We start from the raw sequence: 18224 nt of genomic DNA, 5'->3' as shown, positions 1-18224 counted from the left end.
TTCCGCTCCCGCCGTCCCGCGGACGCCCACGCTAGACACGGAAAGCAGCATCCTTCACATAGTCTGCAGAATTGCTGGGTGCTGCGTTTCCCAATGTGCACTAACAGTGCTAAAAATGACCGGAGAATGTTTTCTTTTCCAAGCCCAAAAACGACCTCTTCTATGGACTGTGAAAGTGAAGCGGGACAACTGGCAGCCGATGAACTACTCTTGCATATGCAGCGTAAGTAACCGACTCCTCAGCAGGGCTAAATTCATTTTCGGGCTTACGTAAGCTTCTCTATGCGACTGTTTCTGATTACCAGATATACCATTTTGTGTACCTGTCGGAGGCGCGATATCATGCTTTTGCAGCCTTCTGATATTTGATCGCTGTAAACGGGCGTAATCTCTTAGAGCTCGAGAGCGATACGGATACTCCAACTTATTTACACCTTCATTAATACACTTAGCATTACAAATTAAGGCTCAGGCTGGTAAAAATATTACGATCTTTCTCAGCCACGAAGCTTGAATAGGAGTGCATCGCGCCTACTTCACAAAAAGCCTTGCAGCCTGCTTAATTTTGAAAGGCGCATCTGGCAGCGTGAAAATTATGTGACTCTCGGAGCGCAGAAAAGCATGCGACGCATTAGGCTTTGTTTCTCTACGTTGCGTCACATTTAGATATTTTATACTTTTGTTCTTCGCGAAAACTATGCTATTCAAGACATTTATTATCGCCTATCATATGTGACGGAAGTAGCGCATAGAAATGAAAAAAATAATGTGAAATACATTTTGTGCGTGTGTCCGGAGTTCAACTCATAAGCATGTCAGTGTGCGTTTGTGATTTTCTTGATTTATCGTAATTTAATCTCATTTTTCAGGGAATAATGCATTTATAATAGCGACAAAATTTTTTCGTACAGGCTCACTTTGATGAATCCTGTTTTGAACAAAATAACGCAGACTGACGAAAGAAACTGAAGCAAAATGCTGTACCAACGGATTTCCCATTCAGGGGAAGGTATTTCCCATTTGATTCACTGCCTAATTGCATACATTCGTTACCCAAAATGTGGGGGTCGCCCGGAAACATTTCAGTGGCATTTGAGCCACAGGCCCGGCATGGGTCACTTATTTCGCCTTTAGCAGGTTATGTGTACGTGTTATGTGTATGTGTACGAAATCAAGCTCTTTTACACAGCGCATGAGACCACAGCATGCTTGCCCCAGAACTTCAGTGTATCGGCAATAGGGCCCACCACTTCTCCCAGTGTACCCTGCTGTCTTTTAACCACACGCGAAGTCAGTGAGGGGCCACGTACTCATAAAATTATTTAATTACTCCATCAGCATCATATCAAGACTGCCGTGGCAAACCTGTTCCTTGCCTCGAAGCAGCAAGGAACAGCTCAAAATTTGATTTTATACAAAATTAACTAATGAACGCAGATTATCTCGGATCGCTAACTAGCACAGTGCCATTACACTTGGCCTAAGCTTTCCAACGGTATACGGTTCGGTGTTGCAGCTAAAATTTAGGTTTTAATTGAAATTTACTAAATATCAATTAATTTGGCCCAATAATTGATTGATATACATGTAAAATTAACCAATAATCCAATCTCATGGTTGATCGCGTGACATATACTATGCTTAGAGAGATAGCTTGACAGTAGCGAAATAGACTAAGTCCTGCTTTAACCTTCTCTAATCTTGAAGTTCAAAGCACCAGCCTGGATCGTTTTCTGAAGTTTTACCATGGTGACCGATTTCACGCTCTAAAAAAAAACAAACACAAAGTCAGAGGCAGTACTAGATTAAGTGCACAAAGTAAAACCTTATCATGAGACTTAAAAAGTGTCTGTAGCACAGAACTCGCCTGAAAGCTTTGTTTATCAGTATTCCCCATTCAAACAGTTCTAAGAAGAAACCAATCAATTCATGAACTTTACTATCGGCATTCTCAATGCTTTTCTCGCAATTTTTCAAAAATTTTGTGCACTCCTGGAGCGCAGACCTGGCCCAAAAGCTCGCGCTTCACTCACTGCTGCGGCCGGCCGGCGGGCGTCAGGGGGAAAAAGCGTATCGTGCGCAGCGCTCGCCGCCGCCGCGCGAGGAGAATCGAGGAGGAAAGCGCGGCGCGGAGGAGAGTGTCGCTACTTTCAAATTATCAAGGGACTTTAGTCTGCACTAGGGTGCTTCGATGCGCGCCCGCTCTCCGCTGAGGGTGGCGCCACTCTCGGGTCGTTGCCGCCAAAACCGGTTATCGGGAGGCGCCGCCGCCATTTTAACGCGATAGCGTTAAGGAGCTCGTGTCGCAGAAAAGCCGGTGTCGTCGGCGTTGGCCGTGAGGGATGAATCCCGGCATGCACATCATAAATAAAAAGCAACTTCCAAGATGGGCTGGGTGGGAATCGAACCAGGGTCTCCGGAGTGTGAGACGGAGACGCTACCAGTCAGCCACGAGATTTTTTTTTTTTTTGTGGCCGGTCATCACCAACACAAAAAAAAACCAACAAAAACGCGCTACAAACAGAATGCTCACAGCAGAGCGGTTACCACAAGCATGACACAATACAGAAGCCGGCAGGCTCATACGAGTTGCCTTTGTCAAGTTAAAATTCCTTCAGCTCGCATAGTGGTTCGACTCTTGAAATCCAGTCTGGCACAGTGGTCTTCAATTTGTGCATTTCAACCAATGCGTGTATACTCTCGCGAAAGTAGAGCCTTGCAGGACGGGCGTCATGGCTCACAGTGAAAACCCGCCATTCTAGACCGCCATAGACTGTGCAGGCCTATTAGCATAACCGTATCAAGTGGAATCCCATCATTATTTTCAGTTGGCAGGAATCTAATCCCGTATGAGTCTAATGGCAATTCTTTTTTAACAGTTCGTTGCAGCACAACCCAAATATCGACGCCCTCCCAACAGTGCTGAAATACATGGTCTATTGTCTCTGGCTGTTTACATATTAAGCAAAGTGAACCCCATGGCAGATAAAAGCCCTTGCTTTCAAAAAACGTTTGTACCGATAATGTTCCTGTATGTAACTTAAAGAAAAACGTCTTTACCCCAGGAGAAACTGGCATTCTTTTGACACGCGCTTCAGTACGTCTTGACCTAGACGGCCGCTATACAAGGCTCTGTACATAGGAACAGAGAAGAAGTCGTCACAAACAGCTTTATACAGGTTCTTCTTTTTCACTGAACTCAAGTATTCTGTCGAGAAGCGAGCTGACAGAATTCGAACACTGCTACACCGAATCTTTGCTGTGTTTGTATGGGCACCAAGCTGGAAAAGATGTAGTCGGGATAACCTGTTCCGGCCAATTAAAGACGGATGTATCGGGCTTGCTCACTTATTTGTGCGCCAGCTTGTAAACAGATTTATTTTCTTTCGCGATGTTACCGACCACTGTGTGCCAAGTGAGGCTCGCGCGGGCGTTGCCCAATTTCGTTGTTGCTACGGAAATCATGAGCACTTAGCCACGAGTTCGATGCTTGAAAGCGGTACAAAAGCGCTTCTAGTGAATGCGGTGTTGCCTTAGAAACCTGCCGTAGAACGTTATACTGCGGTGTATATAGGTAATTATGAGCAAGTTACTTACAGAAGTCGCAGTTACACGAGTAGCGAAGTACGTTTCCGCTACATTCTTCTGCGCACATGCAGAGCCATCTTGCGGCAAACGCAGAAGAACCCCTCCTCGCAATGTGCGGCGCTGCCCCGACACGTGGCGCGCCACTCGCCCCTGACGTTTCGCCGTGCACCCTCACGGGTTGTGGAATCAAGCGTCTTTCCTTTCTTTAGATCACTATCTTCGCTCACCCGCTTCTCCCCTTCGGGCCGCGCGGGTACCGGTGGGGGAATGCCCCAATACTCTTGCGTTTAATAAGTTTTCTCGCTCTCTCCCCTTCCAACATCCAGCGTGCGTCACTCGAACAGTGCTGTTTAGGCGACGCGGCTCCTCTTTCCGCTCACAGCGCGATTGCTAGGTGCAGCGTCTGATGCCGGACGCCTCTGACGTGATCGCTGCGCCGTAGCGCTTCTGCTGGGAAAGCGTCCCCTGCGATGTGTGCCGAGCTGCTTCCGAGGAATCATGCTTCTGCGTGGTGCTCCCAAGCGAGATAGAGGACGATCCCATCAAGGCGTCAGCCCCATGATCGCGTCCGCCTTCATGGCGCGTCGCTGCCTGGCTTTCTCCCTCCGAGACACCGAGTTCTTCGGTTCGCTCTGCTTGCTCAGACGCACGTTTCGTTGCCGCGCCGAACGCTGCGTTGCACCGCGCTCACCGCGTGATTCGTGAGTGCAAAGTCCGACGCGGGGCGCCTCATCAGTGATTGCTGCGCCGTAGCGCATTGTCTTACACTCCTTGGCAGGTCGACGGGTGTTGTATTGCAGGGCGTTGCGCGCTCGCTCTTGTGTGAACGCTAAAGGAACACGGGAGCAAGAAACGTTGTAGTGTGCACAACACAGTGCGATAATGTAGATTGTGAGAAGCATTTGTTTGAACAAATAATTACAAAAAAGTTGTACAGTGCACTTAGAAGTGTTGAGTATGAAAACTATGTCTTTGTGTGACTCAAGAGCATACCGAGCGAATGAGTGGGCGGTGCGAACGAGGTGCAATAACGCTATCGCGTTCCACTCTTGAAGGCGAAGCTTAGGCGTCCTCCAAATTTTTCTTGCATTCCGCTCCCGCCGTCCCGCGGACGCCCACGCTAGACACGGAAAGCAGCATCCTTCACATAGTCTGCAGAATTGCTGGGTGCTGCGTTTCCCAATGTGCACTAACAGTGCTAAAAATGACCGGAGAATGTTTTCTTTTCCAAGCCCAAAAACGACCTCTTCTATGGACTGTGAAAGTGAAGCGGGACAACTGGCAGCCGATGAACTACTCTTGCATATGCAGCGTAAGTAACCGACTCCTCAGCAGGGCTAAATTCATTTTCGGGCTTACGTAAGCTTCTCTATGCGACTGTTTCTGATTACCAGATATACCATTTTGTGTACCTGTCGGAGGCGCGATATCATGCTTTTGCAGCCTTCTGATATTTGATCGCTGTAAACGGGCGTAATCTCTTAGAGCTCGAGAGCGATACGGATACTCCAACTTATTTACACCTTCATTAATACACTTAGCATTACAAATTAAGGCTCAGGCTGGTAAAAATATTACGATCTTTCTCAGCCACGAAGCTTGAATAGGAGTGCATCGCGCCTACTTCACAAAAAGCCTTGCAGCCTGCTTAATTTTGAAAGGCGCATCTGGCAGCGTGAAAATTATGTGACTCTCGGAGCGCAGAAAAGCATGCGACGCATTAGGCTTTGTTTCTCTACGTTGCGTCACATTTAGATATTTTATACTTTTGTTCTTCGCGAAAACTATGCTATTCAAGACATTTATTATCGCCTATCATATGTGACGGAAGTAGCGCATAGAAATGAAAAAAATAATGTGAAATACATTTTGTGCGTGTGTCCGGAGTTCAACTCATAAGCATGTCAGTGTGCGTTTGTGATTTTCTTGATTTATCGTAATTTAATCTAATTTTTCAGGGAATAATGCATTTATAATAGCGACAAAATTTTTTCGTACAGGCTCACTTTGATGAATCCTGTTTTGAACAAAATAACGCAGACTGACGAAAGAAACTGAAGCAAAATGCTGTACCAACGGATTTCCCATTCAGGGGAAGGTATTTCCCATTTGATTCACTGCCTAATTGCATACATTCGTTACCCAAAATGTGGGGGTCGCCCGGAAACATTTCAGTGGCATTTGAGCCACAGGCCCGGCATGGGTCACTTATTTCGCCTTTAGCAGGTTATGTGTACGTGTTATGTGTATGTGTACGAAATCAAGCTCTTTTACACAGCGCATGAGACCACAGCATGCTTGCCCCAGAACTTCAGTGTATCGGCAATAGGGCCCACCACTTCTCCCAGTGTACCCTGCTGTCTTTTAACCACACGCGAAGTCAGTGAGGGGCCACGTACTCATAAAATTATTTAATTACTCCATCAGCATCATATCAAGACTGCCGTGGCAAACCTGTTCCTTGCCTCGAAGCAGCAAGGAACAGCTCAAAATTTGATTTTATACAAAATTAACTAATGAACGCAGATTATCTCGGATCGCTAACTAGCACAGTGCCATTACACTTGGCCTAAGCTTTCCAACGGTATACGGTTTGGTGTTGCAGCTAAAATTTAGGTTTTAATTGAAATTTACTAAATATCAATTAATTTGGCCCAATAATTGATTGATATACATGTAAAATTAACCAATAATCCAATCTCATGGTTGATCGCGTGACATATACTATGCTTAGAGAGATAGCTTGACAGTAGCGAAATAGACTAAGTCCTGCTTTAACCTTCTCTAATCTTGAAGTTCAAAGCACCAGCCTGGATCGTTTTCTGAAGTTTTACCATGGTGACCGATTTCACGCTCTAAAAAAAAACAAACACAAAGTCAGAGGCAGTACTAGATTAAGTGCACAAAGTAAAACCTTATCATGAGACTTAAAAAGTGTCTGTAGCACAGAACTCGCCTGAAAGCTTTGTTTATCAGTATTCCCCATTCAAACAGTTCTAAGAAGAAACCAATCAATTCATGAACTTTACTATCGGCATTCTCAATGCTTTTCTCGCAATTTTTCAAAAATTTTGTGCACTCCTGGAGCGCAGACCTGGCCCAAAAGCTCGCGCTTCACTCACTGCTGCGGCCGGCCGGCGGGCGTCAGGGGGAAAAAGCGTATCGTGCGCAGCGCTCGCCGCCGCCGCGCGAGGAGAATCGAGGAGGAAAGCGCGGCGCGGAGGAGAGTGTCGCTACTTTCAAATTATCAAGGGACTTTAGTCTGCACTAGGGTGCTTCGATGCGCGCCCGCTCTCCGCTGAGGGTGGCGCCACTCTCGGGTCGTTGCCGCCAAAACCGGTTATCGGGAGGCGCCGCCGCCATTTTAACGCGATAGCGTTAAGGAGCTCGTGTCGCAGAAAAGCCGGTGTCGTCGGCGTTGGCCGTGAGGGATGAATCCCGGCATGCACATCATAAATAAAAAGCAACTTCCAAGATGGGCTGGGTGGGAATCGAACCAGGGTCTCCGGAGTGTGAGACGGAGACGCTACCAGTCAGCCACGAGATTTTTTTTTTTTTTTTTGTGGCCGGTCATCACCAACACAAAAAAAAAACCAACAAAAACGCGCTACAAACAGAATGCTCACAGCAGAGCGGTTACCACAAGCATGACACAATACAGAAGCCGGCAGGCTCATACGAGTTGCCTTTGTCAAGTTAAAATTCCTTCAGCTCGCATAGTGGTTCGACTCTTGAAATCCAGTCTGGCACAGTGGTCTTCAATTTGTGCATTTCAACCAATGCGTGTATACTCTCGCGAAAGTAGAGCCTTGCAGGACGGGCGTCATGGCTCACAGTGAAAACCCGCCATTCTAGACCGCCATAGACTGTGCAGGCCTATTAGCATAACCGTATCAAGTGGAATCCCATCATTATTTTCAGTTGGCAGGAATCTAATCCCGTATGAGTCTAATGGCAATTCTTTTTTAACAGTTCGTTGCAGCACAACCCAAATATCGACGCCCTCCCAACAGTGCTGAAATACATGGTCTATTGTCTCTGGCTGTTTACATATTAAGCAAAGTGAACCCCATGGCAGATAAAAGCCCTTGCTTTCAAAAAACGTTTGTACCGATAATGTTCCTGTATGTAACTTAAAGAAAAACGTCTTTACCCCAGGAGAAACTGGCATTCTTTTGACACGCGCTTCAGTACGTCTTGACCTAGACGGCCGCTATACAAGGCTCTGTACATAGGAACAGAGAAGAAGTCGTCACAAACAGCTTTATACAGGTTCTTCTTTTTCACTGAACTCAAGTATTCTGTCGAGAAGCGAGCTGACAGAATTCGAACACTGCTACACCGAATCTTTGCTGTGTTTGTATGGGCACCAAGCTGGAAAAGATGTAGTCGGGATAACCTGTTCCGGCCAATTAAAGACGGATGTATCGGGCTTGCTCACTTATTTGCGCGCCAGCTTGTAAACAGATTTATTTTCTTTCGCGATGTTACCGACCACTGTGTGCCAAGTGAGGCTCGCGCGGGCGTTGCCCAATTTCGTTGTTGCTACGGAAATCATGAGCACTTAGCCACGAGTTCGATGCTTGAAAGCGGTACAAAAGCGCTTCTAGTGAATGCGGTGTTGCCTTAGAAACCTGCCGTAGAACGTTATACTGCGGTGTATATAGGTAATTATGAGCAAGTTACTTACAGAAGTCGCAGTTACACGAGTAGCGAAGTACGTTTCCGCTACATTCTTCTGCGCACATGCAGAGCCATCTTGCGGCAAACGCAGAAGAACCCCTCCTCGCAATGTGCGGCGCTGCCCCGACACGTGGCGCGCCACTCGCCCCTGACGTTTCGCCGTGCACCCTCACGGGTTGTGGAATCAAGCGTCTTTCCTTTCTTTAGATCACTATCTTCGCTCACCCGCTTCTCCCCTTCGGGCCGCGCGGGTACCGGTGGGGGAATGCCCCAATACTCTTGCGTTTAATAAGTTTTCTCGCTCTCTCCCCTTCCAACATCCAGCGTGCGTCACTCGAACAGTGCTGTTTAGGCGACGCGGCTCCTCTTTCCGCTCACAGCGCGATTGCTAGGTGCAGCGTCTGATGCCGGACGCCTCTGACGTGATCGCTGCGCCGTAGCGCTTCTGCTGGGAAAGCGTCCCCTGCGATGTGTGCCGAGCTGCTTCCGAGGAATCATGCTTCTGCGTGGTGCTCCCAAGCGAGATAGAGGACGATTCCATCAAGGCGTCAGCCCCATGATCGCGTCCGCCTTCATGGCGCGTCGCTGCCTGGCTTTCTCCCTCCGAGACACCGAGTTCTTCGGTTCGCTCTGCTTGCTCAGACGCACGTTTCGTTGCCGCGCCGAACGCTGCGTTGCACCGCGCTCACCGCGTGATTCGTGAGTGCAAAGTCCGACGCGGGGCGCCTCATCAGTGATTGCTGCGCCGTAGCGCATTGTCTTACACTCCTTGGCAGGTCGACGGGTGTTGTATTGCAGGGCGTTGCGCGCTCGCTCTTGTGTGAACGCTAAAGGAACACGGGAGCAAGAAACGTTGTAGTGTGCACAACACAGTGCTATAATGTAGATTGTGAGAAGCACTTGTTTGAACAAATAATTACAAAAAAGTTGTACAGTGCACTTAGAAGTGTTGAGTATGAAAACTATGTCTTTGTGTGACTCAAGAGCATACCGAGCGAATGAGTGGGCGGTGCGAACGAGGTGCAATAACGCTATCGCGTTCCACTCTTGAAGGCGAAGCTTAGGCGTCCTCCAAATTTTTCTTGCATTCCGCTCCCGCCGTCCCGCGGACGCCCACGCTAGACACGGAAAGCAGCATCCTTCACATAGTCTGCAGAATTGCTGGGTGCTGCGTTTCCCAATGTGCACTAACAGTGCTAAAAATGACCGGAGAATGTTTTCTTTTCCAAGCCCAAAAACGACCTCTTCTATGGACTGTGAAAGTGAAGCGGGACAACTGGCAGCCGATGAACTACTCTTGCATATGCAGCGTAAGTAACCGACTCCTCAGCAGGGCTAAATTCATTTTCGGGCTTACGTAAGCTTCTCTATGCGACTGTTTCTGATTACCAGATATACCATTTTGTGTACCTGTCGGAGGCGCGATATCATGCTTTTGCAGCCTTCTGATATTTGATCGCTGTAAACGGGCGTAATCTCTTAGAGCTCGAGAGCGATACGGATACTCCAACTTATTTACACCTTCATTAATACACTTAGCATTACAAATTAAGGCTCAGGCTGGTAAAAATATTACGATCTTTCTCAGCCACGAAGCTTGAATAGGAGTGCATCGCGCCTACTTCACAAAAAGCCTTGCAGCCTGCTTAATTTTGAAAGGCGCATCTGGCAGCGTGAAAATTATGTGACTCTCGGAGCGCAGAAAAGCATGCGACGCATTAGGCTTTGTTTCTCTACGTTGCGTCACATTTAGATATTTTATACTTTTGTTCTTCGCGAAAACTATGCTATTCAAGACATTTATTATCGCCTATCATATGTGACGGAAGTAGCGCATAGAAATGAAAAAAATAATGTGAAATACATTTTGTGCGTGTGTCCGGAGTTCAACTCATAAGCATGTCAGTGTGCGTTTGTGATTTTCTTGATTTATCGTAATTTAATCTAATTTTTCAGGGAATAATGCATTTATAATAGCGACAAAATTTTTTCGTACAGGCTCACTTTGATGAATCCTGTTTTGAACAAAATAACGCAGACTGACGAAAGAAACTGAAGCAAAATGCTGTACCAACGGATTTCCCATTCAGGGGAAGGTATTTCCCATTTGATTCACTGCCTAATTGCATACATTCGTTACCCAAAATGTGGGGGTCGCCCGGAAACATTTCAGTGGCATTTGAGCCACAGGCCCGGCATGGGTCACTTATTTCGCCTTTAGCAGGTTATGTGTACGTGTTATGTGTATGTGTACGAAATCAAGCTCTTTTACACAGCGCATGAGACCACAGCATGCTTGCCCCAGAACTTCAGTGTATCGGCAATAGGGCCCACCACTTCTCCCAGTGTACCCTGCTGTCTTTTAACCACACGCGAAGTCAGTGAGGGGCCACGTACTCATAAAATTATTTAATTACTCCATCAGCATCATATCAAGACTGCCGTGGCAAACCTGTTCCTTGCCTCGAAGCAGCAAGGAACAGCTCAAAATTTGATTTTATACAAAATTAACTAATGAACGCAGATTATCTCGGATCGCTAACTAGCACAGTGCCATTACACTTGGCCTAAGCTTTCCAACGGTATACGGTTCGGTGTTGCAGCTAAAATTTAGGTTTTAATTGAAATTTACTAAATATCAATTAATTTGGCCCAATAATTGATTGATATACATGTAAAATTAACCAATAATCCAATCTCATGGTTGATCGCGTGACATATACTATGCTTAGAGAGATAGCTTGACAGTAGCGAAATAGACTAAGTCCTGCTTTGACCTTCTCTAATCTTGAAGTTCAAAGCACCAGCCTGGATCGTTTTCTGAAGTTTTACCACGGTGACAGATTTCACGCTCTAAAAAAAACAAACACAAAGTCAGAGGCAGTACTAGATTAAGTGCACAAAGTAAAACCTTATCATGAGACTTAAAAAGTGTCTGTAGCACAGAACTCGCCTGAAAGCTTTGTTTATCAGTATTCCCCATTCAAACAGTTCTAAGAAGAAACCAATCAATTCATGAACTTTACTATCGGCATTCTCAATGCTTTTCTCGCAATTTTTCAAAAATTTTGTGCACTCCTGGAGCGCAGACCTGGCCCAAAAGCTCGCGCTTCACTCACTGCTGCGGCCGGCCGGCGGGCGTCAGGGGGAAAAAGCGTATCGTGCGCAGCGCTCGCCGCCGCCGCGCGAGGAGAATCGAGGAGGAAAGCGCGGCGCGGAGGAGAGTGTCGCTACTTTCAAATTATCAAGGGACTTTAGTCTGCACTAGGGTGCTTCGATGCGCGCCCGCTCTCCGCTGAGGGTGGCGCCACTCTCGGGTCGTTGCCGCCAAAACCGGTTATCGGGAGGCGCCGCCGCCATTCTAACGCGATAGCGTTAAGGAGCTCGTGTCGCAGAAAAGCCGGTGTCGTCGGCGTTGGCCGTGAGGGATGAATCCCGGCATGCACATCATAAATAAAAAGCAACTTCCAAGATGGGCTGGGTGGGAATCGAACCAGGGTCTCCGGAGTGTGAGACGGAGACGCTACCAGTCAGCCACGAGATTTTTTTTTTTTTTTGTGGCCGGTCATCACCAACACAAAAAAAAACCAACAAAAACGCGCTACAAACAGAATGCTCACTGCAGAGCGGTTACCACAAGCATGACACTTAATACAGAAGCCGGCAGGCTCATACGAGTTGCCTTTGTCAAGTTAAAATTCCTTCAGCTCGCATAGTGGTTCGACTCTTGAAATCCAGTCTGGCACAGTGGTCTTCAATTTGTGCATTTCAACCAATGCGTGTATACTCTCGCGAAAGTAGAGCCTTGCAGGACGGGCGTCATGGCTCACAGTGAAAACCCGCCATTCTAGACCGCCATAGACTGTGCAGGCCTATTAGCATAACCGTATCAAGTGGAATCCCATCATTATTTTCAGTTGGCAGGAATCTAATCCCGTATGAGTCTAATGGCAATTCTTTTTTAACAGTTCGTTGCAGCACAACCCAAATATCGACGCCCTCCCAACAGTGATGAAATACATTGTCTATTGTCTCTGGCTGTTTACATATTAAGCAAAGTGAACCCCATGGCAGATAAAAGCCCTTGCTTTCAAAAAACGTTTGTACCGATAATGTTCCTGTATGTAACTTAAAGAAAAACGTCTTTACCCCAGGAGAAACTGGCATTCTTTTGACACGCGCTTCAGTACGTCTTGACCTAGACGGCCACTATACAAGGCTCTGTACATAGGAACAGAGAAGAAGTCGTCACAAACAGCTTTATACAGGTTCTTCTTTTTCACTGAACTCAAGTATTCTGTCGAGAAGCGAGCTGACAGAATTCGAACACTGCTACACCGAATCTTTGCTGTGTTTGTATGGGCACCAAGCTGGAAAAGATGTAGTCGGGATAACCTGTTCCGGCCAATTAAAGACGGATGTATCGGGCTTGCTCACTTATTTGTGCGCCAGCTTGTAAACAGATTTATTTTCTTTCGCGATGTTACCGACCACTGTGTGCCAAGTGAGGCTCGCGCGGGCGTTGCCCAATTTCGTTGTTGCTACGGAAATCATGAGCACTTAGCCACGAGTTCGATGCTTGAAAGCGGTACAAAAGCGCTTCTAGTGAATGCGGTGTTGCCTTAGAAACCTGCCGTAGAACGTTATACTGCGGTGTATATAGGTAATTATGAGCAAGTTACTTACAGAAGTCGCAGTTACACGAGTAGCGAAGTACGTTTCCGCTACATTCTTCTGCGCACATGCAGAGCCATCTTGCGGCAAACGCAGAAGAACCCCTCCTCGCAATGTGCGGCGCTGCCCCGACACGTGGCGCGCCACTCGCCCCTGACGTTTCGCCGTGCACCCTCACGGGTTGTGGAATCAAGCGTCTTTCCTTTCTTTAGATCACTATCTTCGCTCACCCGCTTCTCCCCTTCGGGCCGCGCGGGTACCGGTGGGGGAATGCCCCAATACTCTTGCGTTTAATAAGTTTTCTCGCTCTCTCCCCTTCCAACATCCAGCGTGCGTCACTCGAACAGTGCTGTTTAGGCGACGCGGCTCCTCTTTCCGCTCACAGCGCGATTGCTAGGTGCAGCGTCTGATGCCGGACGCCTCTGACGTGATCGCTGCGCCGTAGCGCTTCTGCTGGGAAAGCGTCCCCTGCGATGTGTGCCGAGCTGCTTCCGAGGAATCATGCTTCTGCGTGGTGCTCCCAAGCGAGATAGAGGACGATCCCATCAAGGCGTCAGCCCCATGATCGCGTCCGCTTTCATGGCGCGTCGCTGCCTGGCTTTCTCCCTCCGAGACACCGAGTTCTTCGGTTCGCTCTGCTTGCTCAGACGCACGTTTCGTTGCCGCGCCGAACGCTGCGTTGCACCGCGCTCACCGCGTGATTCGTGAGTGCAAAGTCCGACGCGGGGCGCCTCATCAGTGATTGCTGCGCCGTAGCGCATTGTCTTACACTCCTTGGCAGGTCGACGGGTGTTGTATTGCAGGGCGTTGCGCGCTCGCTCTTGTGTGAACGCTAAAGGAACACGGGAGCAAGAAACGTTGTAGTGTGCACAACACAGTGCGATAATGTAGATTGTGAGAAGCACTTGTTTGAACAAATAATTACAAAAAAGTTGTACAGTGCACTTAGAAGTGTTGAGTATGAAAACTATGTCTTTGTGTGACTCAAGAGCATACCGAGCGAATGAGTGGGCGGTGCGAACGAGGTGCAATAACGCTATCGCGTTCCACTCTTGAAGGCGAAGCTTAGGCGTCCTCCAAATTTTTCTTGCATTCCGCTCCCGCCGTCCCGCGGACGCCCACGCTAGACACGGAAAGCAGCATCCTTCACATAGTCTGCAGAATTGCTGGGTGCTGCGTTTCCCAATGTGCACTAACAGTGCTAAAAATGACCGGAGAATGTTTTCTTTTCCAAGCCCAAAAACGACCTCTTCTATGGACTGTGAAAGTGAAGCGGGACAACTGGCAGCCGATGAACTACTCTTGCATATGCAGCGTAAGTAACCGACTCCTCAGCAGGGCTAAATTCATTTTCGGGCTTACGTAAGCTTCTCTATGCGACTGTTTCTGATTACCAGATATACCATTTTGTGTACCTGTCGGAGGCGCGATATCATGCTTTTGCAGCCTTCTGATATTTGATCGCTGTAAACGGGCGTAATCTCTTAGAGCTCGAGAGCGATACGGATACTCCAACTTATTTACACCTTCATTAATACACTTAGCATTACAAATTAAGGCTCAGGCTGGTAAAAATATTACGATCTTTCTCAGCCACGAAGCTTGAATAGGAGTGCATCGCGCCTACTTCACAAAAAGCCTTGCAGCCTGCTTAATTTTGAAAGGCGCATCTGGCAGCGTGAAAATTATGTGACTCTCGGAGCGCAGAAAAGCATGCGACGCATTAGGCTTTGTTTCTCTACGTTGCGTCACATTTAGATATTTTATACTTTTGTTCTTCGCGAAAACTATGCTATTCAAGACATTTATTATCGCCTATCATATGTGACGGAAGTAGCGCATAGAAATGAAAAAAATAATGTGAAATACATTTTGTGCGTGTGTCCGGAGTTCAACTCATAAGCATGTCAGTGTGCGTTTGTGATTTTCTTGATTTATCGTAATTTAATCTAATTTTTCAGGGAATAATGCATTTATAATAGCGACAAAATTTTTTCGTACAGGCTCACTTTGATGAATCCTGTTTTGAACAAAATAACGCAGACTGACGAAAGAAACTGAAGCAAAATGCTGTACCAACGGATTTCCCATTCAGGGGAAGGTATTTCCCATTTGATTCACTGCCTAATTGCATACATTCGTTACCCAAAATGTGGGGGTCGCCCGGAAACATTTCAGTGGCATTTGAGCCACAGGCCCGGCATGGGTCACTTATTTCGCCTTTAGCAGGTTATGTGTACGTGTTATGTGTATGTGTACGAAATCAAGCTCTTTTACACAGCGCATGAGACCACAGCATGCTTGCCCCAGAACTTCAGTGTATCGGCAATAGGGCCCACCACTTCTCCCAGTGTACCCTGCTGTCTTTTAACCACACGCGAAGTCAGTGAGGGGCCACGTACTCATAAAATTATTTAATTACTCCATCAGCATCATATCAAGACTGCCGTGGCAAACCTGTTCCTTGCCTCGAAGCAGCAAGGAACAGCTCAAAATTTGATTTTATACAAAATTAACTAATGAACGCAGATTATCTCGGATCGCTAACTAGCACAGTGCCATTACACTTGGCCTAAGCTTTCCAACGGTATACGGTTCGGTGTTGCAGCTAAAATTTAGGTTTTAATTGAAATTTACTAAATATCAATTAATTTGGCCCAATAATTGATTGATATACATGTAAAATTAACCAATAATCCAATCTCATGGTTGATCGCGTGACATATACTATGCTTAGAGAGATAGCTTGACAGTAGCGAAATAGACTAAGTCCTGCTTTAACCTTCTCTAATCTTGAAGTTCAAAGCACCAGCCTGGATCGTTTTCTGAAGTTTTACCACGGTGACAGATTTCACGCTCTAAAAAAAAACAAACACAAAGTCAGAGGCAGTACTAGATTAAGTGCACAAAGTAAAACCTTATCATGAGACTTAAAAAGTGTCTGTAGCACAGAACTCGCCTGAAAGCTTTGTTTATCAGTATTCCCCATTCAAACAGTTCTAAGAAGAAACCAATCAATTCATGAACTTTACTATCGGCATTCTCAATGCTTTTCTCGCAATTTTTCAAAAATTTTGTGCACTCCTGGAGCGCAGACCTGGCCCAAAAGCTCGCGCTTCACTCACTGCTGCGGCCGGCCGGCGGGCGTCAGGGGGAAAAAGCGTATCGTGCGCAGCGCTCGCCGCCGCCGCGCGAGGAGAATCGAGGAGGAAAGCGCGGCGCGGAGGAGAGTGTCGCTACTTTCAAATTATCAAGGGACTTTAGTCTGCACTAGGGTGCTTTGATGCGCGCCCGCTCTCCGCTGAGGGTGGCGCCACTCTCGGGTCGTTGCCGCCAAAACCGGTTATCGGGAGGCGCCGCCGCCATTTTAACGCGATAGCGTTAAGGAGCTCGTGTCGCAGAAAAGCCGGTGTCGTCGGCGTTGGCCGTGAGGGATGAATCCCGGCATGCACATCATAAATAAAAAGCAACTTCCAAGATGGGCTGGGTGGGAATCGAACCAGGGTCTCCGGAGTGTGAGACGGAGACGCTACCAGTCAGCCACGAGATTTTTTTTTTTTGTGGCCGGTCATCACCAACACAAAAAAAACCAACAAAAACGCGCTACAAACAGAATGCTCACTGCAGAGCGGTTACCACAAGCATGACACTTAATACAGAAGCCGGCAGGCTCATACGAGTTGCCTTTGTCAAGTTAAAATTCCTTCAGCTCGCATAGTGGTTCGACTCTTGAAATCCAGTCTGGCACAGTGGTCTTCAATTTGTGCATTTCAACCAATGCGTGTATGCTCTCGCGAAAGTAGAGCCTTGCAGGACGGGCGTCATGGCTCACAGTGAAAACCCGCCATTCTAGACCGCCATAGACTGTGCAGGCCTATTAGCATAACCGTATCAAGTGGAATCCCATCATTATTTTCAGTTGGCAGGAATCTAATCCCGTATGAGTCTAATGGCAATTCTTTTTTAACAGTTCGTTGCAGCACAACCCAAATATCGACGCCCTCCCAACAGTGCTGAAATACATGGTCTATTGTCTCTGGCTGTTTACATATTAAGCAAAGTGAACCCCATGGCAGATAAAAGCCCTTGCTTTCAAAAAACGTTTGTACCGATAATGTTCCTGTATGTAACTTAAAGAAAAACGTCTTTACCCCAGGAGAAACTGGCATTCTTTTGACACGCGCTTCAGTACGTCTTGACCTAGACGGCCGCTATACAAGGCTCTGTACATAGGAACAGAGAAGAAGTCGTCACAAACAGCTTTATACAGGTTCTTCTTTTTCACTGAACTCAAGTATTCTGTCGAGAAGCGAGCTGACAGAATTCGAACACTGCTACACCGAATCTTTGCTGTGTTTGTATGGGCACCAAGCTGGAAAAGATGTAGTCGGGATAACCTGTTCCGGCCAATTAAAGACGGATGTATCGGGCTTGCTCACTTATTTGTGCGCCAGCTTGTAAACAGATTTATTTTCTTTCGCGATGTTACCGACCACTGTGTGCCAAGTGAGGCTCGCGCGGGCGTTGCCCAATTTCGTTGTTGCTACGGAAATCATGAGCACTTAGCCACGAGTTCGATGCTTGAAAGCGGTACAAAAGCGCTTCTAGTGAATGCGGTGTTGCCTTAGAAACCTGCCGTAGAACGTTATACTGCGGTGTATATAGGTAATTATGAGCAAGTTACTTACAGAAGTCGCAGTTACACGAGTAGCGAAGTACGTTTCCGCTACATTCTTCTGCGCACATGCAGAGCCATCTTGCGGCAAACGCAGAAGAACCCCTCCTCGCAATGTGCGGCGCTGCCCCGACACGTGGCGCGCCACTCGCCCCTGACGTTTCGCCGTGCACCCTCACGGGTTGTGGAATCAAGCGTCTTTCCTTTCTTTAGATCACTATCTTCGCTCACCCGCTTCTCCCCTTCGGGCCGCGCGGGTACCGGTGGGGGAATGCCCCAATACTCTTGCGTTTAATAAGTTTTCTCGCTCTCTCCCCTTCCAACATCCAGCGTGCGTCACTCGAACAGTGCTGTTTAGGCGACGCGGCTCCTCTTTCCGCTCACAGCGCGATTGCTAGGTGCAGCGTCTGATGCCGGACGCCTCTGACGTGATCGCTGCGCCGTAGCGCTTCTGCTGGGAAAGCGTCCCCTGCGATGTGTGCCGAGCTGCTTCCGAGGAATCATGCTTCTGCGTGGTGCTCCCAAGCGAGATAGAGGACGATCCCATCAAGGCGTCAGCCCCATGATCGCGTCCGCCTTCATGGCGCGTCGCTGCCTGGCTTTC

The sequence above is a fragment of the Amblyomma maculatum genome, chromosome 4, assembly GCF_055883805.1.
Source record: "Amblyomma maculatum isolate TAMU_Amacu chromosome 4, ASM5588380v1, whole genome shotgun sequence".
Lineage (NCBI taxonomy): Eukaryota > Metazoa > Arthropoda > Arachnida > Ixodida > Ixodidae > Amblyomma > Amblyomma maculatum.
The sequence above is the reverse complement of the archived record's forward strand: the minus strand, read 5'-3'. Positions refer to the sequence as shown.